This window comes from Schistocerca serialis, chromosome 5 (assembly GCF_023864345.2).
Source record: "Schistocerca serialis cubense isolate TAMUIC-IGC-003099 chromosome 5, iqSchSeri2.2, whole genome shotgun sequence".
NCBI classification, from domain to species: Eukaryota; Metazoa; Arthropoda; class Insecta; order Orthoptera; family Acrididae; genus Schistocerca; species Schistocerca serialis.
Window position 1 is genome coordinate 668377446 of NC_064642.1, and position 25805 is coordinate 668403250.

The window sequence follows — 25805 nt, forward strand, 5'->3', positions numbered from 1 at the left end:
CCGATTGCAAACCTAGCAAAACGCGCTTTAGCGTCATGACGACGTATGCGAGCATCGGCTTTTAGCTTCATTATTTCTCGCAAACGATCTTTTTTCACACTAATGCTAATGTCAATCCGAGGAGGGTATTTGATTATCACTTCCACTAAACTTTTACTTCTGTCCTCTAACAGGATTTCCTCTGGAGAAAATCCCGTAGACTCATGTCTCAAGGTGTTCATAAGTCTCTCAAATTCTGCTACATATTTGCCCCATGCCCTATGGTTGTGGTGGCAATAGGTACGGCAAAGTCGGCCTAGCTCGCGCATATACCTCTCAGCTGGATTTCCGGCCGGACAGTAAGCTGAAATATGGATCACTTCGACCCCATTACTTGCCATGCCTTCATTCCACAACTTAGAAGTAAATTTTGCCCCTTTGTCTGATAGAATTGCATTGGGCTTACCAATATGAGCAAAATAATCGTTCACAAGCTTGCTGTAGACGGCTTTGGCTCTAGCTTTCCTAATCGGGTATAGTTTGATGAACTTGGAAAAAGCTTCTAGCACTACTAAAATATAGGCAAAGTTTCCTGATGATTTGGGCAAAGGTCCGTACAAGTCCACGAACAGTGATTCAAAGATGTCGTTAGGCCTTATACTTTGCGTAGGACCACGACTCGTACAGTTGGTAACCTTCACCTTCTGACATAAATCGCAAGTTTTCACTCTGTCAGTAACGCGTTTTAGCATGTTGTTAAAATGCACTACTTCACTCAGCTCTTCCGTACATTTCTTTGGTCCAAAGTGACCATACAACAAATGGTAGTAGTCTGTTGTTTCCGTGACGTATTTTGTGGGCCAGCATACCCGCCAAATATTACTACCTTCACCCTTACGTATGTACAAGATATGATCGTATATCTTGTAATACTTATTTAATTTCTCTCCTTCTGGACTCCTTCCGTCATATCGGGTTTTCACCATATTTAAACAACCGTCCTCGTTCTGATGACGACGTAGATTCTTACAGATGTTCACTATTAAGTAACGTCCCTCAACTTCTTTAAAATAGTATAATTTGACCACTCCATCTGACTCATCTTTCAATACATCTTGATTAGACTCGGGCAACAGCGACAGCGCATCCGCTACGCAATTGTCGGTCCCTTTTACGTAACAGATGTCATAGTTGAATTGCTGTAAATACAGCGACCACCTAGCCAGTCTTTCGTGAAGTAGTTTACAATCTTTCAGATAAGTGAGCGGCTTATGGTCCGTATGAATAATCAATCGCCTTACGGTCCCATAAGTAACCCCTGAACTTCTTGAATCCCCACACGATAGCGAGACACTCCTTCTCAGAAATCGTGTAATTTCGCTCACTACTTGATAAAGTTCGACTCGCGAACGCTTTCATCCGGTGTTCCTTGTCCTCTCCTTTACCAACTTCTTGGAACAGTTCTACCCCCACCCCGTAATTCAACGAATCCGTTCCCAGATGGAAGGGTAGCGATAAATCAGGATGAAATAGTATGTTAGATCTTAACAACTCGTCTTTCAATCTCTCGAAAGCGGCCTGACATCCGTCAGTCCACACAAACGGAACATTTTTTAGTAAGAGGTTATTCAAATTTTCATCATTAAACACCTGTCCTTTTACAAATTTACGGTAAAATCCTGTGAGCCCTAGAAAACTTTTTAACTGTTTCCTAGACTTGGGTGGAGGACAATTCCTTATTGCCTCTAGTTTATCTGGGTCTTTCGTAATATCAGCAGTGGTAATTACATGCCCTAAAAATTTCAGTTCCTGCTTCACAAATTCGCGTTTGTTTACCTTTAGAGTCACTCCGCCACGGCGCAATGCTCTAAAAACTTCATCTAATAGGTCGCAATGATCATGCCAAGTGGCATTGACCAACAATAGGTCGTCAACATATACAGTTAATCTTGAACTCAAAGGCGGCCCTAGCACTTTATCTAGGGCCCTGATGAATACGAACACAGATATATTACGCCCAAACGGCAGTACTCTATACTGATAACACCTGCCCGCAAACAAGAAGGCGGTGAATGGCCTAGATTCCTCTTCGAGTTCTATTTGCCAGTAACTAGCCGTCAGATCGAGGATAGTCATGAACTTAACGTCATGAAACCGTTGCAAAATCTCCTCCATACTCTCTGGTCTGTCTGTTTCGCGTTGAACGACCCTATTCATCGTGCGTGCGTCAATCACAATACGCACACTACCATCCCGTTTTGCTACAATGACCAAACCGTTATTGTATGGACTCGTACTACTTTCAACCATTCCCCATTCGATCATCTTATCTATCTCCCGTTGCACTGCTTCCTTTTTGAACAACAGTATAGCATACGGTCTGACGAAGAATGGTTCGTGCGGAATTACATGCAACTTGCTTTTGTATCCTTCCACAAGTGCCGGTTTGTCTGAAAACACACTCTTATTCCTCATTATTACTTCATACAGGCCTCGTCTTTGTTCGTGTGTTACGTTTGACACACGGTCTACAATACTTTCCAATTCACTTTCTACACTTTTGTCGATGCCGAGATTTCTCATGTTACAGTAGTTCAAATTCATACCTACGTCAACGGCATCCGTCCAGTTAACAATGTGTATAGGCTGGTATTGCACATACACACCATCTCCTGCCTCGTCAAAAGTAACTATTATTGTGCCACTTGTATGCGAATGTCAACGTGTAACCTCCCCCTCACTTATCGACCTTAATGACAGTGAAAAATTAAACCGCGTACAACTAATGGAAATTTAAGAAAAGCAATCGTCACCGAAGTTAATCTGTCGGTAAAGAGGGAGGAAAGGATTACACCTAAATGAAAGGAAAAATGCAAATGAAGTTGGTGGAAATTAATTTTGAAAAGGGGTAAAGTTAATAAAGAAAGTAAATGTGCGGTCGTTACGTCAACAATTAATTGACGTTAATTAGATATTTGATATTTGGGGAAAATTACGGTCGCCAGTCCCATGGACAACTACTATAATAACCGAAAATGAAAGATTAATGCACATATATTTAGCACTAAAGGCGTGGCAACTGAAGGTTGACACCTATTGTGTGAAAACTGAAAGTTTGTCAGAAGTAATAAATTTCGCTACACTCTGACTTAATTTAGCAAAAGAATTAATAAAACCGGAAAATTGAAAGTTAATTTAGTGACTGAAATTAATAGTGAACTTTGTTTCTGAAGCACTACGAATTCAATAAAATAAGGTTAGTCTTGGGATACCTCAACAATCATTTCAAAAGCTACTTGAATCTACGCAATTTAGAAATAAGAGATTTAACTTTGAACTTGAATTAAATGATTCTGAACAATTAACAATGGTAAAATTTTGTACGTACCAAGCTGAGCTGCAGTCACAGGTAAGCTAAAATATGGTAGCAAAACTCGCACTCTTGATTTGTGCTTGTGTAATCTAAATATTGTAGCCAGCTATGAATACTTTAACTGAACTTTGAAATTAAAGCAGTGAAATGGAATGATATTACTTTAATGCTGGCGTTTGAATTGCAACGACACTCGGGTTCATTCCGGAAAAGGAAGAGACCCTGCTTGGTAATGAAATTGGGACAATGAGCAAGAGAGGTTCATACTACGTTGCTGTAATTTGTGAGACAGATTGGACAGTTTGAAAAGCTGAGGTCTGCCATACAGTTCTAAAACTTGACGTGCTTCCAGTCTTCCTTGTTGGTTGATTGAAGGTTTGAAGTCGTCGATCGTGGAGGTGGCGACAGTCATTCATTGTCGGTCGTCGCTGTTGCAGAAGCTGGATGTTGGCGCGCCTTCTTCTCGACACGGTCACCAGGCGAAACGGGCTCTTGATGTGTGCTAGCTAATGCTTCCCGTCCGCGACACCGTGTCCGCGACAACGCAGGAAATGACTTCCTTCGGGGGACACATATTACTTCTCGGTACACACGGCCTTCCATGCCTCTTGGATAAAAGGGGTGCACATAATAGAAACTGAATAAGAAATCAATTTTTAGAAATGTGTGTCAGACTCTATGTGTCTTGAATGAATAATGTCACTGAGCCAAAAGTGTATAATGTATTTACATTCCATGACAAATAACTGAGTGAACGGTACAAGGGCTTCATTAGGAAACGGAGTGACACAGTTGTTGCCGACTGGAGATAAGCTGTTATATGGTAAGCTGCTTTGCTACTGCAGATATGATCCTCAGAAGAGTTCGTGTTCAGCGCGTCGAAATCACTTTGCTCGGAGCTTTGTAAATGTAACAAGATGAGAAGGTAAGCGTGAGAGAACTCTGTCAACTCATGCGGTCTGCATTGACCGTACCAGTAAACATTTCAACCGAGTCTGTGAGACAGGTTGTTGACGCTGTTCTCTTTTGTAAAAATATATTGGGGTATCTTCAGGACGACGTGTCAGGTTTCGAAGTTGCCTCCCCGTCGTGAAGACAAGTTTGCGAGACGAGTATAGATCGCCCTTTATCATTTGGCTGACAGAGTTCATGCTATTCGTACGGTCAACAAAAGCCCCTCGCTGTCAGCTGAAATTCAAAATTTGCTGCTCAAAGTTTTGGCTCATCAACAGCAGATGTTATCCTTGAGATAGTGTGATGAGGAACAGAATGTTGACACCAACATCAGTGAGGGAAGGCATGAACTTACAATTAAGAGCCCGTTCAGAACGTCGCGTAATTCGCTAATGGCCGTTCTTAAATGGGTATTGAGATTATCCGTAGATAGTATTGATCTGTTAGCTGTATTGTTGTGGTTATAGGATAAGTTAAATGAACAGGCTAAAGTTTAACAAGTGGATAATAGTGTGGTGCTACAATTTATTTATCCATTGGCCATAGGCTGTCTAGCCAGAATTATTGGAAGCATTAGAGAATGAGGAAACGTTGTGGGATTTCAGGTAGAGGCTTTTGAGTAAGTGTCTTGGTATTCGTGAAAAGAAATAAATAATAGGTAAACATGTGTATAGAGTAGAAGGCATAAATGAAACTTTGGCTTATTATATCAGTGAAGTGCGTCTTTCCTTCTTAGCCTTGTGTGTTGAGATCCCTGAAGTTAAGGCGTAGCTAATATCTTAGAAGGTATGAGGTCTGATGGCAGGTCTAGGATTCTGTATTGTGATACGCCGTTATGTTTTGTTGATTTAGATAAATTAGTGGTTCGTATTGAAAATGTGCATTATGGCAAGAGTAAGAGGGGGTTGTTTTCAGGAGAGGGTGAAAATGTTGATGTTCAAAAGATTACCCACCTACTGTTGCTAAAGGGGTGTATTACCACTGTGGTGAACCAGGGCATTTTTTTAAGGGTGCAAAAATGTGGCGCCCTATGACGTCACACTCGGGTTCGGCCTCACTTCAAACAGCAAGCTGTAGACACGAGCGGAAAAAAGGCCAGAGAAATTCATTTGAGATGGAAGGTAAGCTAATGCTGCTGCATTGGTACATGGGTGGAAAAAACGGCAAAGGGTCCTCTAATACCGGCCACTCTGTGTCACCCATTTGCTAAGCGCTATAAAACAACCTGCGCAAAGAAAATCCGTGAGAGAGTCCCGGACACTTGCTAGAAGGCACGCCCGAACGTTGAGCTGTTAATTGGTTGCCTAATGCATGCGCAGAGGACTGTCGTCATGGGTTTTCTCTATGTAGCTCAGCAAATATGGTTGGATAGCATTGACAATGTTCAGTGTTTCCATACAGGGGGAGGAAAGGGGGAGGAGGTGTTTAGTGGGACTTCCTGCCATTTTATTTTCACACGTGTGTCAATGTCGCACCCTAAAGTCATCACACCAGAGGAGGTATGAAACACAATAAACACACTTTGCTGCTTTGGATTGCGTTCAGATTTCGTCGAATGGGTTTGAGGAGACCCTCGTGCCTCCACACTGCACACCAGAGCAAAAACTGTGGTCGCATTGCACTCCATAGGGGTGCGACCACGTTCGTTGCGGATGCTAGCCCATGATGTTCTCAGTGAATGCAAGCATTCATGGGGAGTCAGCAGTCTCAAAGATTGTTCAGCATCTTGTTCTGTTGCACATTGTACTGCAAACTGTCATTTTCGACCGCAAAATGTATGGCCGTCACTGTCTCAAGTGAAGGGGTGGTTTCACTGACGCCCCTTATGCCACCTGCGGATGCTTTCGGTCTCGGTTTTGAGGGGCAGAGTGTATGAATCGTTTTCCTCGGCCACACATAATAAAACCGCGTGATTTCAGCGCTGAGTGTCGTGGCTCTAACCTCCATAGTGGAGGTGTTAAAAGCAGCGATAAAATGTGGATAAGTGGGGCTGCCACTATCTTCTCATCGTGTTACACGGCCCCACATTTGAGCCGTATTTCAAACATCTAACGACGTGATTTCGGAAAAGTGATCCTTTAATTCTGTTGCGCAGTGCACTTTATTTGAATACGATCAGTGATGTCGTCTTTTCATTCTGAAAGTATATAGTCTTTATTGCCTGTGCGATTTGATGTCCATTGCTATCTGGTTAGTAGGCAATAGGACTGCTTCAGAATCAATTATTTGCTAATCTAGGTAAATTTAAGGAACGCTGTATCATATTTGATTTAATATATTTCTGGTACGTGTTTGTGTCACAGCAGTTTGAACATGTGAAAGCCAAGTTTGCGACTGAATTATAGTGGTCTCTTCATTTATCCACTAAGGTTTGCACACTGATGCGGCGAAACATGACTATCGATCATTGCGGGATAGAGCGCCGCCTGGAAGTGTTACTGGCTTTCCACGATGTAAAGAAGGGATATAACAGTGACGTGATCGAAGAATCGTTCTAGCGACAGTAAGAACTAAAAACCACTATCCGTAATCTGCGGTAATTGCGTGACCTGTTGGTAGACATCTGGTCCCACATACCTCCGGAAACCACCCAAAGACATGGAGTATGTATGCTACGCAGAATCTCTGTTATATTACGTCTCAGTGGTGGAATACCACACTATTAAGCTGGTGGTCATAATGTATTCGCTCATCAGAGTTTCTGATCACAGTAATGCGTGTACAGAAAAAATCCTACGTATTGTCAATGAAAAGAAAAGATAGTGCGGCATTGTTGGCCAGGAGGTTCCATCCGGGACTGGCTTACAAGTCCTGTTTCAGGTGACATCACAATGGGTGACTCTGGTGTCGGCGGTGATGAAATGATGATGAGGACAATATAACAACCAGTCCACGAGCGCAGAAAACCCCCAACCAGGCCGGGAATCGACCCCGGGCACACTGTATGGAGGCAAACACGTTACCACTCATCTAAGCAGGCGAACTGTATTGTCATTGTGTGACCTAGACGTGGTATATTTCCTTGAAAGAATCTGGACTTGTGTAAATTATGTGTTAGGCCTTCATAATGTAATATGGAGAAGAATGCAGGCAAACAATTTAAATACTAACTGGTGACTATCCATGACAGTAATTTAAAACAGTTATTTGATACACCTTGTAATTTTTAGGGTAATTGCTCCCAATTCTTTTTTAAAAAGGTTATCGTTTCTCTCAGTTGCAGATGAAAAAGTGTATTATAACTCAAATGCAACAAGAAGCATCGAAAAGTTACGAACAGACGTTTGTGAGGCAAGGTCTAGAGAGATCTGCTTTCAAACTTGCAGAGCTTTTCGCATGAACACTGAAAGGGATACAACTGTGTCAAGTGCTGTGCCGAGTGATGCTTACATTGAAAACAAAAATAATATTTCCAAAATAAAATCGATTAAAAGTATAAAATTCAACCAGATAAACATTCCTAATCACATATAGTCATGCAAATATGTGTTTGTGAACTTTTAGCAGCCGTGAGAGTACGCGTAAGATTTACAAAACATGCACTACCTTGCAGATGCATGAATTTTCAGGAACGTTTGCATATATTAAGGATCTGCACTGGGCTAGGTGAAATTATTTTATACTTTTTAGTCCGATTTAAAAGCCTATTGTATAAAATTTACTTTTATATAAATAAATATACCCTCAGACTTCGAGAAGAATGTAATAATTCCAATCTCAAAGAAAGGAGTTGTTGACAAATGTGAAATTAACGAACCATCAGTTTCATAAGTCACAGCTGCTGAATACTAACGGGAATTCTTTATAGACGAATGGAAAAACTGGTAGAAGCCGACCTCGGGAAAGATCAGTTAGGAATCCGTAGAAATATTGGAACACGTGAGGCAATATTGACCCTACTACTTATCTTAGAAAATAGATTAAGGAAAGGCAAACCTACCTTTCTAGCATTTGTAGACTTAGAGAAAGCTTTTGACAACGTTGACTGGAATACTCTCTTTCAAATTCTGAAGGTGGCAGGAGTAAAATATATGGAGCGAAATGCTGTTTACAATTGGTACAGAAACCAGATGACAGTCATAAGAGTCAAGGGGCATGAAAGGGAAGCAGTGGTTGGGAAGGGAGTGAGACAGGGTTGTAGCTTCTCCCCCATGTTATTCAATCTGTATATTGAGCAAGCAATAAAGGAAACAAAAAAAATTCAGAGTCGGTATTAAAGTCCGTGGAGAAGAAACAAAAACGTTGAGGTTCGCCGATGACATTGAAATTCTGTCAGAGACAGCAAAGGACTTGGAAGAGCAGTTGCACGGAATGGACAGTGTCTTGAAAGGAGGATATAAGATGAACATCAACAAAAGCAAAACGAAGATAATGGAGTGTAGTCGAATTAAGTCGAGTGATGCTGAGGGAATTAGATTAGGAAATGAGACACTTAAAGTAGTAAAGGAGTTTTGTTATTTGGGGAGCAAAATAACTGATGATGGTCGAAGTAGAGAGGATATAAAATGCAGACTGGCAATGGCAAGGAAAGCGTTTCTGAAGAAGAGAAATTTGTTAACATCGAGTATAGATTTAAGTGTCAGGAAGTCGTTTCTGAAAGTATTTGTATGGAGTGTAGCCATGTATGGAAGTGAAACATGGACGAAAAATAGTTTGGACAAGAAGAGAATAGAAGCTTTCGAAATGTGGTGCTACAGAAGAATAGAAGAATGCTGAAGATTAGATGGGTAGATCACATAACTAATGAGTAGGTATTGAACAGAATTGGGGAGAAGAATAGTTTGTGACACAACGTGACTAGATGAAGGGATCGGTTGGTAGGACATGTTCTGAGGCATCAATGGATCAACAATTTAATACGGGAGAGCAGCGCGGAGGGTAAAATTCGTAGAGGGAGACCAAGAGATGAATACACTAAGCAGATTTAGAAGAGTGTAGGTTGCGGTAGGTACTGGGAGATGCAGAAGCTTGCATAGGATTGAGTAGAATGGAGAGCTGCATCAAACCAGTCTCAGGGCTGAAGACAACAACAACAACAACAACATGTTCATGTTCGACATTTGGTCCCATGGACGTGAGAAACTTGACGAGTTCGATGAACACGTCAATGGGATTAACAGTGAAATGCATTTTACCACGGAGGTAGAAAAAGACTAATAATTGCCCTTCCTCGTCGTCCTCATTCGCCCCAAACGAAATGGATGCCATGGGGACCGTGTCTTTATAAAACCTACCAACACCGATCTGTACTGGCATGCCATCACCCATCATCACCTGGCATAGAAGCACACTGTTCTACAAACACTGGTGCGTCGTTCAAGAATGATATCAGACGCTCATAAACTGCCCGATGAGCTGAACCACCTACGCTAGGTCTTCAGGAACAGCGGCTATAATGTCCATCAAATAAATCAGGTAATTTCAAGCAAAACTCACAAGACCACTGACTAGGAGTAGGAAAAGAAAGTTGCTTTCTTCCAGTTCTGTGCAAGAAACTGAACACTGAAATAAAAATCATCGAAACACCCTAGAAAGAGACAGTGATCTGCAGATCAGCACGGCGTGGGATCCAAAGAATGCGTGGTTGAAGCTGGCGCATCGAATGTCGAGTCAACATATGCCCGTGAACGGCGATGCCACGGGCACCAGTGACGTCACAGCCGGCCCTATTATATGCGTATATAAGGGGCAGTCTACCACTTCTCAATGGCCAAGAGTGCTTGGCAGAAAGCTCATGTAATTTTAATTATTTGATGCTGAGTCTCAGGACTTATTACTCAATTACTTTCTGCATTTTGTTTTAGGTTTGTAAAACATTTTGATGAGATTATAATTTTATTTATTTAATTATTTATATACTAGCTGTTTCACACATGTACACGTACAGTATGTCACATGTTTCCCCCTCCTTCTCTCTCTGTCCATCTGCTCCTACTCTGCTCAGGCAAACCCGCACGCTCGTATCGGCTGGAACGCAGTCTGCGGATTTCAGTAAGAGATCATTTTAACAGTTTTTACAAAGAAACTCTGTCCCGATATCTTGCAAGAAATATATAGAGACTGTGTTCGCATGCATCCACCATTGACAAGGTACAATCAGTACCTCCACTGCGCTAAAACGGTGTTATGGTTGACATTGCCACTACATCAGAGATACTCAACACGAAATTGCGAAATTTCTTTATCAAGTAAGACGATATACATACTCCAGAATTCGAATCTAGAACAGCTGTCAACATGAGTAACTTAGAATTAGATATCTTATGTGCAGCGAAGCAGCTTAAGTCTCTTAATAAAAGTAAGTTCTCCTGTCCGGGCTGTACATTAGTCAGGTTCCTTTCATAGTACGATAGTAGAGTATCTCCGTACTTAAATTCATACACAACAGCTCGCTCTACGAAGATCTATACCTCAAGACTGGAAAACCGGACAGGTCACACCTATGTTGAAGAAAGAAAATAGGAGAAATCCCCTCAATTACAGACCCATATCACTGGCGTCCCCGATGAACAATGCACCTTGCCGTTGGTAGGAAGGCTTGAGTTCCTCAGTGACGGGGAGATAGCCGTGCTGTAGGTGCTTATTGGGAGGCGAGACAATTGTGTGGTTCCTGAAGATGCACAGCAGTCTTTTCTGTAGCTGAAGCGGCTACAGTCTGGTTGACTGGCTGATCTAGTCTAGTAACTTCAGCCAGCATAGCCTTGCTGCACTGGTTCTGCAGATGGCTAAAAGCAAGGGAAAATTCAGCTGTAATTTTTCCCGAGGACGTACAGTTCTTCCGTATGGTTAAATTATGATGACGTTCTCTTGCGTAAAATATTCAGGAAGTAAATCGGTCTCCCGTCGGATCACTGTAGAAGACTGAGGACGTTGCCATCAGGAGAAAAAAAACTGGCACTCTACAGGGCAGAGCGTGCAGTATTAGAGGTAATAATCGGTCAAGTAGGTTTGGAAATCTAAAAAGGGAAATGGATAGGTTGAAGCTAGATACGAAGTTAGCGAAGTTCTGTGGAAGGGGGAGCAATACTTCTGGTCTTGTGAGTTCAGGGTTATAAATACAATACTGTATCAAATAGGAGTAATCTATTAATAAATAAGAAAATAGGAGTGCAGGCAGACAGGCTACTATGAACAGCGTAGTGAACAGTTTATCGTGACCAAACTCGACACAAAGCCAACACACAACACAGTGGTAAAAGTTTATATGCCAACTAGATTAAAGTAATGCATCCTGAAGTAAATAAAATTATGCTGATAGTTAAGAGAGCCGAAATAGGACAGTAGGAAAACAAAGAGAAGGAAAATAGATGAATGTGGACTGGGCGAATGGATTGTAAGAGTGTTCCGTATAGTAGAACATTGTATATGTGGAAGGGAAACTGAGACACTGGTAGGTTTCAAACTGATTATATAGGGTGGAGCAGAGGAAACGCATGTTTTCTGAACCGCTAGTACGCTGCGACAAGAGGGGGTATTGACCTTGAATGAATGTTGGCAGACTGCCTATACAATGCAGTTTCAGTCGTAATGGAGCGTTGGAGCGTAGAGCATCGTGTGTTCTTTGTTGTGCAGTGCTTTAGAAACAATGATTCCGTAGTCACAGTGCAACGCCTTTTCCGTCAAAATTTTAGAGTCGGACGTCGAGGTGCAGTGCCTGATCGAAATACTGTACTCCGATGGGTTACAGCATTTAGAAGTACAGGATCTGTGATGAAAAAGAAACCACCTGGTCTTCCTCATTCAGTTCATACTCTGGAAAATGTAGACCGAGGGAGAACGGCAATTCTTGCTAGTCCGAAACGATCGGCTGGACGACAGGCTGTAGCGCTGGGTATGTCACGTCTTTCGCTTCATCACATCTTACATGATAATCTTAAGTTTCACCCGTACAAGATTATGATCGTCCAGCAGCTTAGTGAAGGGGACTTTGTGCAGCGCAGAGTGTTTCGTGGCGTAATGGACGAAATTTTTACGGAAGGTGGAGATGCTACAGTCTTCATGAGTGATGAAGCACTTTTTCATGTAGACGGTTACTTAAGTGTTCAAAATTGACGGTATTGGGCTCCGGAGAACCCACATGCATTACACCAAAGACCTCTCCACAGTTTAAAAGTAACAGTGTGGTGCTGCATTTCAAGAAATTGTTTAAATGGCTCTGAGCACTATGGGACTTAACATCTGATGTAATCAGTCCCCTAGACTTAGAACTACTTAAACCTAACTAACCTAAGGACATCACACACATCCATACCTGAGGCAGGAGTCGATCCCGCAACCATAGCGGTCACGTGGTTCCAGACTGAAGCGCCTAGAACCGCTCGGCCACAGAGGCCGGCACTGCATTTCAAAGATAGGGTTTGTTGGATCCTTTTTTTTTTTTTTTTTAAGAGAAAGGAACTGCAGTTACTGTGACATCAGCATGCTAAGTTAAAATTTTAAACAACTTCCTTCGTCGAGAACTTGTGAGGCGTCAAGTGAACATGAGAGAAATACGGTTTCAGCAGGATGGTGCCACAGCTCACACAGCGAGAGCACCCATGGAAGTGGTTTGACAAATGTTCTCAGGACATATTATTTCGAGATATGGTGATGTTTACTGTCCTCTCCGCTCACCCAGTTTGTCGATATGCGACTTCTTTTCGTGGGGATATTTAAAATCAAAAGTCTACATGAACAAGCCTCGCACAATCGATGACATGAAGAATTCCATATAAAAGATAATGAGAAATATGGAAGTTGAACCTGAACATAAAATGTATGAGGTCCTACACCTGAGTACCGCAACATTTCAATTAATTTCTTTTACAAATGATTCGTAATCGCTTGGCGAATATGGACGGCCATCAACTGTAGAAAAGGATGACGGCAATGAAAATTCATGCTGGACAGGGATTCGAGTCCGGATATCCTGCTTATTGCGAGCAGTCGCCTTACCATTAGGATACCCGAGCACAAATCATGGCCAGACCCAAACTGCCATACGTCGTCAGTCATGTGTCTACAATCTGCGTCCGCTGCTCGTGGTCTCGCGGTCGCGTTTTAGCTTTCCGAGCTCAGGATCCCTGCTTAGATTCCCGGCAGGGTCAGGGATTTTCCCCTGCCTCGAGATGACTCGGTGTTTGTGTTGTCCTCCTCATTTAATCATCATCCATGCAAGCGGCGAGATCGGACTGAGCAAAGGATGGGTATTTCTAATTGCGCTGATAACCGCACAAATGAGCGCCCCACAATCCAAACATCATCATCATCTACAACCTGAAGCCGTACATTCATTATTTATCTTCCTGTACAGGTGAGACATTTTAACTGGAAGTCGGTTGCCCGGTATCGGCGAGCAAATGCGATATCGCAATTTAAGTAAGGCTGCAGGCTCTCGTGGCCCATGGCACTCAAGCTAAATTCTTCTGGATTATTAGGTCGCGTTATATTTCCTCGAAAATAATCGACGTTTCGACCCCTCTGCTGGGATGTTTCTCAGCATCTTCCGGTGTCCACTAGCAATAGTGGACAACGGGACATCCTGAAGGAAGAGTCCAGCAGAGGGGTCGAAAAGTGGATTATTTCAGAGGAAATATGACGCGGCATAATAAACGAGAAGATTTTAACTTGAACAATATTGCATTGTCTGTTGTTCAGAAGCACGATGCAATGTTTCTTCGGATATGCATGTATCGTACTTCTGAACCACGCAGGCACTGGAATATCATAAATTGCTGTTGCTTGAAAAATTATAGAAAGGCAACTGGTGCCGATCAAGGGATTATAGATGCAAACAATTTAATTTGGAATAATTTCATGTAAAATACTTGGGGAACTGAAGACTGCGTTTTTCCGCAAGAGCACTTTGCAGATGTAACTAACTGCCTAAAGACATGATCTACACTGCCCTCCCGCTTCTAGGATATTGCTACGTGGTTTCGGATTATTGTCAGACAGGACTGACAAAGGACATCGAATAAGTTTAATGAAGGACAGTTAGTTCTGTGCTATCTCGAAATAGACGAGAGAGTGTCAGGGATATGAGAAGCGAGTTGTAGTGCCGCTCTCATTAAAACGAAGACGGTGTTAGCTGCAGCGAGATCTGCCCACTAAATTTCAATTAGCAGCAATCTCCTCCGCATGCCAAAATGTCTTCCCACTGACCATGGAGTAACAACTATTGAAATAAAGTGAAAGAAATCACAGATCTAATCATAAGATTTATGTGTTCATTTGTCTAACATGCTATTCGAGAGTAGAATGATCTAGAAATGCTCTGAAAGTTGTTCTGTGAAACATCCGGAGAGTTCTTAAGTGTGAATTGCAGAGTAATCATGCAGCTGTATGCGGAGAACGTGACAGTTAACACGTCCTTTTCATTCAAAGCGTTCAGTACCCAGACGCCCGTATATCTGGTTGTATGAAAATAGATTTCTTGGGCCGTTCACAGCGTTCGAAAAGGATTCAGGGCATCAGGAAGAAGACACGAATATTGCTCCAAAAGGTGGACCTATTGCACCGTATAAAGAGTTTCAAAATTTCAGGAAGTAGAGATGGATTCCAAAGTCCCTAATTGTATTCATAGAGATGCATCCCAAGAATCTGGTTCATTACTTTACTCAACTTCGTTTGAAATTCCATGGCAGAAACTCTTCGACGGTCCTCTGTGACTGCTTAATCATTTGAACTTTATTCAGCCATTCTGGAGCTGGTAGAGTTGCCAGGTGGTTAATATCACTCCATTAGAATGTGTATTTGTAACTTACAAAAGGATCATTACGCACAGCCCGCTTGTGAAGCCCAAAGTAATTACGAAATCTTCTTTGTCGCCCAATCACACACCAATTGTTCTTGAAAAACGTTTCGACAAAGTAATGGCGGCGCATGGCCGATAAATGCTTTGTACTAACAGAAATCCGCAGCGTTGCACTCACGCATCACAGTAACCCTGCATACTTACTCCTCCCCTTACTCCATCTCTCTCTCTCTCTCTCTCTCTCACTCTCTCTCACTCTCTCTCTCTCTCACACACACACACTCACACACACACACACACACACACACATAATGATACAGGGCGTACATGCAGGATCGTCCGAGAGAATTCTGCACTTCCGAGTAGATTATGTGATGTTTGTGGCTTTATCTTGTGCCTGAATAATAACGGTACACTAGAGAATTTTTTTGTCTACCTGAGCAGTTTATTACTAATACATAAAATATAAATTATGCCAGTAACTAGTAAGGCAATTATTAACAACTAATTGGATTGAAGACAGAGGGTAAATAACCTTGAATCTCGAAGAACGGTTCTGAAGTGGAATCAAGCATCTTCCTTACTTACGCGGAGAGTTGAAGTTCTGATGTTCGTACCTGGGAGAACGATATGGACACTTTACGAAGTCCTGTGTTTCATGCCTGATTTAGATGAAATACCAACGGTTCAGAGAACTGCCTGAGTTCAATTTGTTCTTGTCTCCGAGACATACGATATTCTGTGAAAGTAAGTTTAGACGTGTTCTTGCTAGAATTCTAATCACGTGAGAACATAGTTATTGTATTATAAACAAGGGTGTTAGTAAAGAAGGTCGTTTCAAAGACCAAGACTTTGCCACATATCGATCACGCACTGAAGCGCCAAACAAGCTGGTATAGGCATGCGTATTCAAATACAGAGACATGTAAACAGCCAGAATACACTGCCGCGGTCGGCGATCCCCATATAAGACAACAAGCGACTGACGCAGTTGTTAGATCATTTGCTGCCGCTACAATGGCAGGTTATCAACATTTAAGGTGTTGTTCCAGTCGGCGCAAAAGATGAGACACAGCATCTCCGAGATAGCTATGAAGTGCATATTTTACAGTACGCCTTTTTACGAGTGTACCGTGAATATCAGGAATCCGGTAAAACATCAAATCTCCGACATCACTGTGGCCGGGAAATGATCCTTCAAGAATGGGACCAACGGTCGTTCAAGGGGACAGTAGTGCTACCCTTCCCCAAATTGCTGCAGAATTCAATGCTGGGCCATCAACAACTGTTAGCGTGCGAACCATTCAACGAAACATCATCGATATGGGCTTTCGGAGCCGAAGGCCCACTCGTGTACCTTTGATGACTGCACGACACAAAGCTTTACGCCTTGCCTGGGCTGGTCAACACCGACATTGGACTGTTGACGAATGGAAACATGTTGCCTAGTCAGACGAGTCTCGTCTCAAATTGCATCGTGCGGATGGACGTGCACGGCTATGGTGACAAGCTCATGAATCTATGGACCCTGCATGCCAGCAGGTGACTGTTCAAGCTTGTGGAGATTATGTAATGGCTTGGGGCGTGTGCAGTTGGAGTGATATGGAATCCCTGATACGTCTGGATATAACTCTGACAGGTAACACATAAGTAAGTATCCTGTGTGTTCACCTGCATCCATTCACGTCCATTATGCCTTCCGACAGACTTGCGCAAATTTAGCCGGAAAATGCGACACCCCACACGTCTAGAATTGCTACAGAGTGGCTCCAGGAGCACTATCCTTAGTTGTTCCTCTGGCCACCACACTCCCCAGACATGAACAATATTGAGCATATCTGGGATGCCTTGCAAAGTGTTGTTCCTAAGAGATGGACCCCCTCGTGCTCTTATGGATTTATGGACAGCGCTGCAGGATTCATGGTGTCAGTTCCCTCCATCACTAGTTCAGACATTATTCGAGTCCATGCCACGTCACGTTGCGGCACTTCTGCGTGCTCGTGGATACCCTACACGATGTTATGCAGGTGGACCAGGTTTTTTGACTCTTCAGTGTATATGCGCCTGCAGCTTGTGTGTCTTTCTAGAAATGTAACTGTACAAGAATAAGATACAGTGCTACATTCCACATTAGAGACAACTGAAGCATTTTAGTAAATCAGAGAGCTACAGACAACTGGTGGTGTTACAATAATGCCTAATATTTTGTTTAAAGTGTAACTGTAAAATCATTAACATCACTGAGATGAAACCTAAGATAGCGATAAATGAACTTCAAAAATTTTAAGTTGCTATTTACGGAATTACCCAAACTATTTCCTTGATAGAAGGAAATTGTAACCTCCCGGACTATCCCCAACATTCTGCAGCATAAATCGGGTGTGGTATTCAGCGTGCCTCATGTTTTTTATGTTATTACACTCTTTACGCCGGTCGTTGTGGCAGATAGGTTCTAGGCGCTTCAGTCCGGAGCCGCGCTGCTGCTACAGTCACAGGTTCGAATCCTGCCTCAGGCATGGGTGTGTGATGTTCTTAGGTTAAGTTAGGTTTAAGTAGTTATAAGTCTAGGTGGCTGATGACCTCAGCTATTAAGTCCCATAGTGCTTAGAACCATTTGAACCATTTAAACTCCTTACGACGCACTGACTCCTGTAGTGGAGACGTTAAGGAAACAGACAGACAACTGGAAAGTGTGGAACTAAATATCCCGATGGTTGTTGTTGTTGTGGTCTTCAGTCCTGAGACTGGTTTGATGCAGCTCTCCATGCTACTCTATCCTGTGCAACTTTCTTCATCTCCCAGTACCTACTGCACTCTACAACCTTCTGAATCTGCTTAGTGTACTCATCTCTTGGTCTCCCTCTACGATTTTTACCCTCCACGCTGCCCTCCAGTACTAAATTGGTGATCCCTTGATGCCTCAAAACATGACCCACCAACCGATCCCTTCTTCTAGTCAAGTTGTGCCACAAACTCCTCTTCTCCCCAATTCTATTCAATACCTCCTCATTAGTTATGTGATCTACCCATCTAATCTTCAGTATTCTTCTGTAGCACCACATTTCGAAAGCTTCTATTCTCTTCTTGTCTAAACTATTTATCGTCCATGTTTCACTTCCATACATGGCTACACTCCATACAAATACTTTCAGAAACGACTTCCTGACACTTAAATCAATACTCGATGTTAATAAATTTCTCTTCTTCAGCAACGCTTTCCTTGCCTTGCCAATCTACGTTTTATATCCTCTCTACGTCGACCATCATCAGTTATTTTGCTCCCCAAATAGCAAGACTCTTTTACTACTTTAAGCGTCTCATTTCCTAATCCAATTCCCTCAGCATCACGCGTCTTAATTCGACTACATTCCATTATCCTAGTTTTGCTTTTGTTGATGTTCATCTTATATCCTCCTTTCAAGACACTATCCATTCCGTTCAACTGCTCTTCCAAGTCCTTTGCTGTCTCTGACAGAATTACAATGTCATCGGCGAACCTCAAAATTTTTATTTCTTCTCCATGGATTTTAATACCTACTCCGAATTTTTCTTTTGTTTCCTTCACTGCTTGTTCAATATACAGATTGAATAACATCGGGGATAGGCTACAGTCCTGCCTCACTCCCTTCCCAACCACTGCTTCCCTTACATGTCCCTCGACTCCCATAACTGCCATGTGCTTTCTGTACAAATTGTAAATAGCCTTTCGCTCCCTACCCCTGCCACCTTCAGAATATGAAAGAGAGTATCTCAGTCAACATTGTCAAAAGCTTTCTCTAAGTCTACCAATGCTAGAAACGTAGGTTTGCCTTTCCTTAGTCTTTCTTCTAAGGTAAGTCGTAGGGTCAGGATTGCCTCACGTGTTCCAACATTTCTACGGAATCGAAGCTGATCTTCCCCGAGGTCGGCTTTTACCAGTTTTTCCAATCGTCTGTAAGGAATTCGCGTTAGTATTTTGCAGCTGTGACTTACTAAACTGATAGTTTGGTAATTTTCACGTCTGTCAACACCTGATTTCTTTGGGATTGGAATTATTGTATTCTTCTTGAGGTTTGAGGGAATTTCGCCTGTCTCATACATCTTGCTCACCAGACGGTAGAGTTTTGTCAGGACTGGCTCTTCCAACGATGTCAGCAGTTCTAAGTGAATGTTGTCTACTACCTGGGCCTTAGGTCTTTCAGTGCTTTGTCAAACTCTTCACGCAGTATCATATCTCCCATCTCTTCTTCATCTACATCCTCTTCCATTTCCATAATATTGTCCTCAAGAGCATCGCCCCTGTATAGACCCTCTATATACTCCTTCCACATTTCTGCTTTCCCTTCTTTGCTTATAACTGGTTTCCCATCAGAGCACTGGTTCGCTTTTCTCCAACGGTCTCTTTAATTTTCCTGTAGGCAGTATCTATCTTACCCCTCGTGAGATAAGCCTTACATCCTTACATTTGTCCTCTAGCCATCCCTGCTTAGCCATTTTCCACTTCCTATCGATCTCAATTTTGAGACGTTTGTATTCCTTTTTGCCTGCTTCATTTTCTGCAAATTTGGATTTTCTCCTTTCACCAATTAAATTCAGTATTTCTTCTGTCACCCAAGGATTTCTACTAGCCATCGTCTTTTTACCTACTTGATCCTCTGCTGCCTTCACTATTTCATCCCTCAAAGGTACCCATTCTACTTCTACTGTATTTCTTTCCCCCATTCCTGTCAATTGTTCCCTAATGCTCTCCGTGAAACTCTGTACAACCGCTGATTCTTTCAGTTTATCCAGGTCCCATTTCCTTAAATTTCCACTTTTTGCAGTTTCTTCAGTTTTAATCTACAGTTCATCAGCAATAGATTGTGGTCAGAGTCCACATCTGCCCCTGGAAATGTCTTACAGTTTAAAACCTGGTTCCTAAATCTCTGTCTTACCATTATATAATCTATCTGAAACCTTTTAGTATCTCCAGGGTTCTTCCATGTATACAAACTTCTTTCATGATTCTTGAACCAAGTGTTAGCTATGATTAAGATATGCTCTGTGCTAAATTATACCAGGCGGATTCCTCTTTCATTTCTTACCCCCAATCCATATTCACCTACTACGGTTCCTTCTCTCCATTTTCCTACTACCGAATTCCAGTCATCCATGACTAATAAATTTTCGTTTCCCTTCACTACCTGAATAATTTCTTTTATCTCATCATACATTTCATCAATTTCTTCATCATATGCTGAGCTACTTGGCATACACTGTAGTAGTTGTGGGCTTCGTGACTATCTTGGCCACAATAATGCGTTCACTATGCTGTTTGTAGTAACTTACCCGCACTCCTATTTTTTTTTTATTCATTATTAAACCTACACCTGCATTAGCCCTATTTAATTTTGTATTCATAACCCTGTATTCACCTGACCACAGGTCTTGTTCCTCCTGCCACCGAACTTCACTAAATCCCACTGTATCTAACTTTAACCTATCCATTTCCCTTTTTAAATTTTCTAACCTACCTGCTCGATTAAGGGATCTGACATTCCACGCTCCGATCCGTAGAACGCCAGGTTTCTTTCTCCTGATATCGACGACCTCTTGAGTAGTCCCCGCCCGGAGATCCGAATGGGGGACTATTTTACCTCCGGAATATTTTACCCAAGAGGATACCATCATAATTTAATCATACAGTAAAGCTGCATGCCATCGGGAAAAATTACGGCTGTAGTTTCCCCTAGCTTTCAGCCGTTCGCAGTACCACAACAGCAAGGCCGTTTTGGTTAGTGTTACAAGGCCAGATCAGTCAATCATCCAGACTGTTGCCCCTACAACTACTGAAAAGGCTTCTGCTCCACTTCAGGAACCACACGTTTGTCTGGCCTCTCAACAGATACCCCTCCGTTATGGTTGCACCTACGGTACGGCTATCTGTTCCGTTGAGGCACGCATGCATCCGCACCAACGGCAAGGTCTATGATTCATGGGAGGGAGGAAGGGGGGGGAATCCCGATAGGATAATTAATATAGGACATCCTTGGGTTATCGCTGCTGTCGACAGGTATCTTTGAAAAAATAAATGGCACAGGCGAGTCACTACTGTCCAGTGAAAACTTGTATGTTGTCTCGAATGAGCTGATCCTCTTTGTTAGATGACAGTTTTTACTTCTCGCTTTTCTTCATTCTATTTCACGCTTTGGTATTAAAACATTGTCGAGATAAGCAAAATTTGGACCGTGCGGACTGCGTGAAGTGACAATGTACGTCGCAAAATGAAATATAAGGACAAACAAAGCGACCCGAATTTAAACAAAAAGCAATACAGATACACGAAGTAATAATTTTGCTTACGACAACTGACAAAGACTCAGTTACTTTCCATTAAAGTGCTGTTTCAGTTGCCAAGCCAGTTTCACATGTACAGCTTATCAGAATGGTCGTATTTTAGTCATTATGTGTGAGTTCTTCAATCCACAATTCCAAGCACAAATTGAAAAATAGTGGCACAGGTAATTAGTATAGTTTTGTGCAAAACTTGCGTATTTGTGGCAACGGTGGATTATAAGGAAAACAGGTATGTCCGGGTATCACTGTCAAATGTATGTACCTTGCTCTTTATAGTGGAGTCACTGCTTCTTAAACAAAAATTAGAAAAAGTTTGAAATGCTCCCAAATTTATCTATTACATACATTTATTCTGTGGCGTTTTATTTATATTATAATGAACTGACGAAGAAACTTCAAAAGTGATGCAAAATCCTATACCATCTATAGAACTTACGAAATCAGTTTGCAGTTCTGTCACAATGATTGACTTTGTACATTAAAGAAATATGTCTCATACTTCCATGATGAGAGTGTTGTTCGCACTTTCGCCTGTGTTGCCTTGTCAAGTTGGTTTTGGTGTCACTTTATAAATTAGTCACGTCCATAAGTTGTCTCGTTCATGTCCCACTAATCTATTAAAGATTGTGACTGAAAAGCATATTGAGGTGAATAGGATGTATGAAAGTCAAATATGAATTTGTCGGAAGGGTAGTTAATTGTACCTAATTTGGGCTAAATTGTTGACCTACGGTGTAGTCACCTCCAACATCAGATTGGTTCCAGAAATACAACAGTAGAAATAAAAAACGCTTTATCGTTGAAGTCAAAAAACTCAGTTAGCAGTCAATGCAGACTGATTGTTGCTATATATAATGTATCGCTCACCAACTAATAATACGCATAAAAATATTGAGACGTAGCGCCATATTTTACTTCGCTTGTGTCTTGTCTGGCGCGACTGGCTCAAACTTGCTATTGATCTACCATTTGTTCAGTAAACATCTTTGGTAGATGTCGACTAGGAGGGAGCGCTGACTGTTTAGTGTGTTTCTGTGTGGGAAGACAGTTGGTCTGAGAAGGAGGAGTTGCACGGTTAGAGACGAGTTGTTTCTGACATCGAGTTCCTATGTGAGACCTGAGTTTGGCTGTTTGAGCCAAGCTGGTCTGCGAAAGCCGCATCCTTCCGACACAGGAAATTGGCTGTTGGACGAATGGTGTGTGGGGCGTGTCGATTGGTTGGTGGGGTTTGCCTTCGTCGTGTCCGCCAGCTAGTAAAATATAATTGTCTTGTGACTAGTGTCTCCCGTCGGGTAGACCGTTCGCCTCGTGCAAGTCATTCGATTTGACGGCACTACGGCGACTTGCCCGTCGATGAGGATGAGATGACGATGATCAGGACAAGACAATACCCAGTCCCTGACCGGAGAAAATCTCCGACCCAGTCAGAAATCGAACCCTGGTCCTTAGGATTGGCATTTTGTCGCGCTGACCACTCAGCTACCGGTGGCGGACCGCCAGCTAGTGCGGTCCTCCGACTGTGGAAAGGGGCAAATTTGTGGCCATCCGATCGTTAGTTAGTGACACCGCAATTCATCGGGTTGTATGGACTGCCGCTTCACGTTGCTCGCAGCCTGTTTGTCTGCTTCATCCTGGACCGATCTGCCGGATACGCCAACCGACTGTCTGTTTAATACTCACCATCTCAAGGCACCTCTTTAATCCATGCAGCGCCGACACCTTACACAACATGAGGATTAAGTGTGGCTTTGTTTGACTACAGTAGTCTGAAAAGGTCAACCTTGTAGTCATATTTCTCTAAACTGTGGCGTTAAGATTTAAGTTGCAAATTCCACCTGAACTTTTACGTAGTTGGCCCTTTTCTTCTTGTTATTAGTATTATTATTGTTATTATATTGCTCTAAACTGTGGCCTTAAGATTTACGTTGCAAATTAGACCCGTACTTTTGCGTAGCTGGCTCTTTTATTATTATTAATAAAAGCGTGTTATATTTCTTTTAGAATGTTGCAATCAGATTTAAATTGCAGTATTTATTTCTATGATTTTAAGTTAAATTTTAACTAAGCAATAAATTGTTATTTGCGTGAAATAATAACCAGCTGATTTGTGGACTCGGTCCTTCCACTTTTGCTTAGTTCCAGAATGTCCGATTAAATTTCAAACTAAATAATTATGGAAAATAATTATTGAAAATTCTCATTCTGGTTAGTAATTATTATTTTTCAGAATATAACGCGTACTTAAATCGGACCAGAGAGTATAATTTCTGCTGAATATCTGTTAACGATGACAATATTTGTAAGATACGTAACGAAAAACTTGGGGCACATTCAATACACAATTCATACGTAAATATTTCACCACCTAACTATTACCTACTGCCCCACCTTATTCTTTATTAATCTTAGAAGTATTGCCATAAGTATTAAAAATTCAGAAGAACAACGTTTCATAACTGTAAGTACGGGGTTAGGAATCCGTACTCGGCTAGGAGAAATTATTATATATTTAAAAACAAGTTATACTTAAAATTTATGTTTGTTTAAATAATTCTTTTATGACATTTCTCAGTGTATTTTAAACCTTTGGACGATTAATTACATATATCAGATTACCTTCGATTCAGAAGGCTGTTGCACGCAGCCACTGTTATATTGACTTGTAAATAATAGACTTCAGCTATTAGTCGTCCTTTTGAAATTTTATTGGCAGATGTAGATTTCAGCTAGAAACTAGCCATTCTCAATGCACTATCATTTTTTATCAATGCCCTGAATACTCAATGAACTATGGATGAAGCCCGACCAACAGGCATTACATGCAATGATAAAAAATGATAGTGCTTTGAGAATGGCTAGTTTCTAGCTGAAATCTAGATCTGCCAATAAAATTTCTCAAGGACGACTGATAGCTGAAATCTGTGATTTACAACTCAATTACATATATACTAGCTTTATTCTCGTTGCGTCTTTCGTGTACGTGTGTGTGTCATGTCTAATACACACATCACCTCTTCTCCGCCCTCTCTCTGCTCAGCCGAACCCAGCCACTCGCGTACTGCCTGGAATTCGGCGCACTTCATCTACGTCTACATCGTGCTCTTCAAGCCACTCTCTGGTGTGTGGGGAAGGTTACTTCTAGTACCACTAACTGATCGCCTGTTCGCTGTTTCACTCATTAATGAGGCGTGGAAAGAATGTCGGTAAGCCCCTGCATTAGCTCTAATTTCTCGAATTTTGTCGTCGTGGGCACTTCGCGAGATACTTTGCCATGAACTAATATCTTCTCCGAACATTCCCGGTAAGTTGTTGTTGTTGTTGTTGTGGTGTTCAGTCCTGAGACTGGTTTGATGCAGCTCTCCATGCTACTCTATCCTGTGCAAGCTTCTTCATCTCCCAGTACCTAATGCTGCCTACATCCTTCTGAATCTGCTTAGTGTATTCATCCCGGTAACTGCTGTGTCGAAATGTCAATAGGAAATCTGCCCTTGATGCACAAAGCCTCTAGTAATGTGTGCCACTCGAGTTTGTTGGGCATATCTGTTACGCTCTCTCGCTGACTAAACGACCCCTCTATTTCTCCTATCACTCATACCTGGTTAGGATACTTGACTGACGAAAAATACTCAAGAATCGGTTGAACAAGCGCGTTGTAAACCACTTCCTCTGTGGATAACTTAGATTTCCTTAAGATTCTTCCTGTGAATCTCAGTCTGGCATCTGTTGTCCCTACTATTTGTATTGTGTCGGCCGGCCTGAGTGGCCGTGCGGTTCTAGGCGCTACAGTCTGGAACCGCGAGACCGCTACGGTCGCAGGTTCGAATCCTGCCTTGGGCATGGATGTATGTGATGTCCTTAGGTTAGCTAGGTTTAAGTAGTCTTAAGTTCTAGGGGACTGATGACCTCAGTAGTTGAGTCCCATAGTGCTCAGAGCCATTTGAACCATATTTGTTTTGTATTGTGTTGGCATTCCATCTGTGGTCGCTTTGAATAGTTACCCCTAAATATTTTACCGTAGATCCTTTTTCCAGAAACTTGTCGTCAACAGTGTAGTTGTGCAGTAGTGGATTTCTTTTCCCATGTATGAGCAATATGTTACATTAATACATGTTCAGGGTCAACTGTCAGAGCGTGCACCATTCTTTAACCCTCTGCTGGTGATTCTGTAAATCGATGTTGTCTTCTGGCATTGCAACTTTCTTACAGAGAACCGCGCCGTATGCGAATAGCCCTACAGAGCTTTCGACGTTTATACACATAGCAAACAGATGCTCTTAACAGTTTTCACAAAGAAACTGCCTCGAAATTTGTGCAGGAAACCCGAAGGGATTCTGGGCGTGTGTAAAGTACACCAGCATCAAGAAAATAAATGTCTTCAGGGAGCAACAGAGAGAGCATTGTTACCAATTAAGAAGAGTTGCTAAACACAGTTGACCGAAATTCCTTCAG